The 4,555-nt window shown below is 49.4% G+C and overlaps 1 long non-coding RNA gene across 1 annotated transcript; it reads right to left on the reverse strand.

Annotated features, from left to right (window-relative positions):
* Positions 1-202: 202 nt before the first annotated feature.
* On the reverse strand, positions 203-2,268 carry LOC311606958. The gene is made up of 3 exons (XR_014782477.1): positions 2,215-2,268; positions 717-931; positions 203-267 (listed from the first exon to the last, which is right to left on the reverse strand). It is a non-coding gene; the product is annotated as an uncharacterized lncRNA (long non-coding RNA).
* Between the last annotated feature and the right edge of the window lie 2,287 nt (positions 2,269-4,555).

The following is a 4,555-nucleotide window of genomic DNA, read 5'->3' on the forward strand; positions in this document are numbered from 1 at the left end:
TTCTTCTCGAGATCTTTACTCAGGATTAAGCTCAGTGGGAATGGCCCCGAAGAAAGGAAGGGCCAAGCTTACTTACAACTCAAGGGCCAATCAGCTCATGCCAGGCGCCACCTCCTCATAGGTCTGCGTCAGAGCAGGACTGCTCGTCAGCAGATCACCAGTTACCCTTGCAGAGCCTTTTGCCATATAAGGACTTGTTTATCTTAGAGAGCGCTCGCCGTCGGGATGGCGGAAGGCGGAAGCCTGCGCCATGTTAAGGCGTGGCACCTCGCAGCTCTCCACAGTTCCCCGTTTTATTTTGTAAGAGCAGGATGAAACGGGTGAGAGTAGAGGTCTGATCTCCAGAGGGCACTGATGTATGACCACCCATAACCCAGGTTATCCACCTTGATCATGTACGGAACCCGCCCTGAAGTTTGGCCACTGATGTACAACAGAACTCAGCAAGGGGCTCGGCCCCAGCCTAGCTCTGGACCCGACCGACACCTTTTTCTGGAGGTGGGATTTTGGGTGTCAGCCCACATGCAATCAGACGTGCTCTCCAGGAAGCCATTAACTACAAACAATGTACCTCCTGTGTAGTGCTTTGCCTTGCACCCCGAACGTGACGAGGATCAGGACTTAAAGGCCGCCAGCCAAGCCTGAGGGGACTGTCCAGCCTCAATAGCATAGAAGGCTTGTGCAATTAGGGCACGGTCTCTGTTTCAATATATGACCAAGCGCCGAAGAAACACAAGGCAGAGGAAGCTGATAATCAGAAGGGCCATAGCTAAAGCCCTGATACCTGCCCACTCCTTAAGATGATGCATAGCTTGTTGAATCCAAGAGGCGAGGCCTTCAGCAGTGGTAATGTCCACTCGAGTAGAATTCACAGTGACGATAGCAGTACGCAGCTCTGTCATTAAGGAGTCAAAGTTTTTGGACCAATTTCCTGTAAGATAACTTGACATTTGTAAGCAGGACTGATTGGTACAGGATAATGAGGAGAGACTATTGAGAGAGCCATTAAACACAAGCCAAGTAAAGGGTGGCCACGTACACACAGGTGTGGGGGAGAAACCAATATTCCTGCCTCCGGCAGAGAGCCTTGTGGAGTTTTCAAATACTTCTATATTGCTCCAAGTAAAGGAGGCATTGCCCGCTATTGAGCATATTCCTGGAAGAAAGATTTCCAATCTAAATATTGTCCCATGGACAGGCAAGCCTTGGCAGTGCTGAACCAGTCCGACGGTGTCATAGCCTTATTTGCTAGTCTCTCTAACTGAGCCTGTGTAAAGGATGATGCTCGAACCGATTCCGCCAGGCTTTTAAGCTCCTTAAAATCCAAGGGCTCATGGTATTTTTGATTATTGGCATCCTCAAACACTGGGAAGGCGGCACGAGCCTGCTTCCAAACCTCTAGGCACAGAGAATGAGAGTTCCCCTGTGGTGCTGACAAGGGGGAAGTGTCCGCATAAGGCGGCGGTGCCAGTTCCGAGATGCGCCAAGATGGCGGATTATCTTGTTTGGGCGCGGCCTCTTCCGCCTTCTTCTTCCTCCTACCCTCCTTGTGCTGTTTCTGTGCAAGCGACTCCATTTTTAGCAGGAGTCTCTCAAGCCTTTTCTCCATTTCCTCCATATTTTCACCATCCTCTGAGCTAGTCTCCCTATCAGAATCCCCGTCCGTCAATAAATCATTTAAGTCAGGATACAGACGTCCCTCTTTCTTTTCTCCTCTTTCACTGGAGGCCTTTTCGGACCTGCTCTCTTTTAATTGCTCTAATGCCTCAGACGATTCCTCCACAGCCTGACAACACCTTTCATCTTCCAAACAGCTGCGAATGAGTTTCCAAAGGGGGCATACTCCTCCTTTAAGACTCCCCTGTTCCCAAGCGAAGTCTAGGTCTCTCCCTAACTTGTCCCAGCAACTTATATTCAAGTGCCCAGAGATTGCAAACCATGGTGCAATTACATCTACCTCCTCAAGAAAGGTCCCTATAACTTCCTCTTTCATTTCCAAGCCTTTAGTTTTCAGCAGCCCTTCCAGAGCCGCCTTGATCGGACATGGCGAAGAATTTCCCATTTTTAAAGGGTCTCCGAACATCCCTCGCTTTACTGCGGACTGAAAAACTTGTCTCAACCTGAGAACCTTCCCCCGCTTTACCGCGGACTGAAAAACTTGTCTCAACAACCTGAGAACCTTTACACTCGGGTCCCAATTTACCGGACACTTACCAATCGATCGCCCTGTAGATCAGAAGTTCTGAAGTCTGACGTACCGAGGACTTTAAGCTCCCCGTACGGGCCACCACTTGTCCATGCCCTTCCTGACCAGCAGGAATAAGACTCAAGACAACCAGGTTCCTTCTCGAGGCGGTCTACTCAGGAATGAAGTTACAGCAGTATCGCTTGGGAGAGGATGGCCCCGCCCCCAGGCGGGCAAAGGCTTATACCCTCAGCAAGAGCCAATCAGGGAGAGCCACGTGTAGCCTCTCCATAGGTCCGAAATGAGTCACGGAGACCTTAAGGCTTGATGCCCGTGCTGATAGCCGTATAAGGACTTGTTTACCAGGGAGAGCACTCACCGTCGGGAGGGTGGAAGGCGGAAGCCAGCGCCATCTTTAGGCGTGGCAACATCGCAGCTCTCGACAGGCTTTACCAACTCTAACACAGCCATGCCCCCTTTTCTCCTTAAAAACCCACTTCTGCAGAAACACCTGCTGCCTGCTGTCTTTACAGCCCCCTCCCCCATACCCCTTTACTACCCCGCCAGGGAAAGAAATCTCCTTTGAATTGAGGATTTGGTGTCTGGGTGTGTTCCGAGCTGAATCTGAGAGCCTTCCATCAGATCCCATCATTTGAGGCTATAGAACTCCACACATGACATGGAGGAGTGGGTGATACAAACCTTTCGTGTGTTGCAGGCAACGACTATTTTCATACGGAATAAAAACTGTTCCCTCCCTCCTCCTCCCCTCTTTCTCTTTCTCTTCCCTTGGGACAGAGACTCGTGTATCTCAGGCTGTCCTTAAACTCACTACAAGCCAAAGATGGCCTTGAACTTCGGATACTCCGGCCTATTTTGAGGCCTGCTTTAACTTTTTGCATAGCTATAATGCCTCTGTTGACGCCTGCTTTTGTCTTTAGCGTAACTGAAGCCATTTTGTCTTTGTGCCTCCATTTTGATCATAAAATGAAACTGAGTTCTTCTCAGGCTCTGCCTGCTGGACGTAAGAATGAAGGATAGCCTTTTACTTAAAATTCAATACTTATTAGATGTTTTGCTTGAGCTAAAGATAAGTGTACGTTCTGTGGAGTTAGACCACAAGAACCTGCTATGTTCCTTTCTCACAGAAAAGGTGGGGAACTGGGAAGCCCCCAAGCTCCCTTACCCTATACCCCAGCCACCCATCTCACAATGCACCCGGAATAGAATGACTCTTCCTGCTCGGCTCAGGGTCGCAGTCTTGGCTCCCGAATCCAGACCGTGTCCCTGACTGGTCAGACTTTGCTCAGCCTTCAACAAACTTCCATCTATCTGAGTCTGGTGTCCGAGTGGTTAATGTGCGGCTGTTCCTGAACCCCAACACCTCCGCCTCGTCACGTTCTGGGATTGTAGGTGTGCAGCACCACACGTGCCTCATGCAGTGCTGGGAATCAAACCCAGAGCTCCGTGCATACCACACAAGCTAGCAACTGATGGAGCCATGCCTCCAACTCAGGAACTGTATTTTCTATGACTGGGGATGAAGACTGTCATCGAGCACATCACCTGCTCACACACGGCCCTGTGTTCAGTTCTTATTACCAGTAAAACGAAGAGCATTACATATGCTTGTAAGTCCAGAACTTGCAAGGCCAAGGGAGAAGGCTCTTTTTTTTTTTTTTTAAAGATTTATTTAAGCCCGGTGGTGGTGGCGCACACCTTTAATCCCAGCACTCGGGAGGCAGAGACAGGCAGATCACTGTGAGCTTGAGGCCAGCCTGGTCTACAAAGTGACTCCAGGACAGTCAAGGCTACACAGAGAAACCTTGTCTCGAGAAAAAAAAAAAGAATTTATTTATTATGTGTACAGTGCTCTAGCTGCATGTACACCTGCAGGCCAGGAGAGGGCATCAGATCACATTATAGATGGTTGTGAGCCACCATGTGGCTGCTGGGAATTGAACTCAGGACCTCTGGAAAAGCAGTTAGTGCTCTTAACCTCTGAGCCGTCTCTCTAGCCCCAGGAGAAGGATCTTGAATTAAGGCCAGCCTAGGCTACACAGAGACTATTATTCCAAAGTGTTTTGGTATTTGTGACTCATAAGTATGTTTGATTGCCTTCCATTAAAACACTCCTACAAAGCCAGGCATAGTGGCACACACCTTTAATTTCAGCACTTGGGAGGCAGAGGCAGGCTGATCTCTGTGAGTTTGAGGCCAGCCTGGTCTATAGAGTGAGTTCAAGACAGGCAGGATTACAGAGGGAGTCGAGTGGGGGAGACACACTCCTACAAAACAAGGTTAATAGGGGGGGGGGGAGGTTGTGGCAGAGCAGTATTTGACAATGGTTTATTTCTGACCCTGTACTAT

The sequence above is a fragment of the Acomys minous genome (genome assembly GCF_964271855.1).
Source record: "Acomys minous genome assembly, chromosome: 10".
In the NCBI taxonomy this organism is placed as follows: domain Eukaryota; kingdom Metazoa; phylum Chordata; class Mammalia; order Rodentia; family Muridae; genus Acomys; species Acomys minous.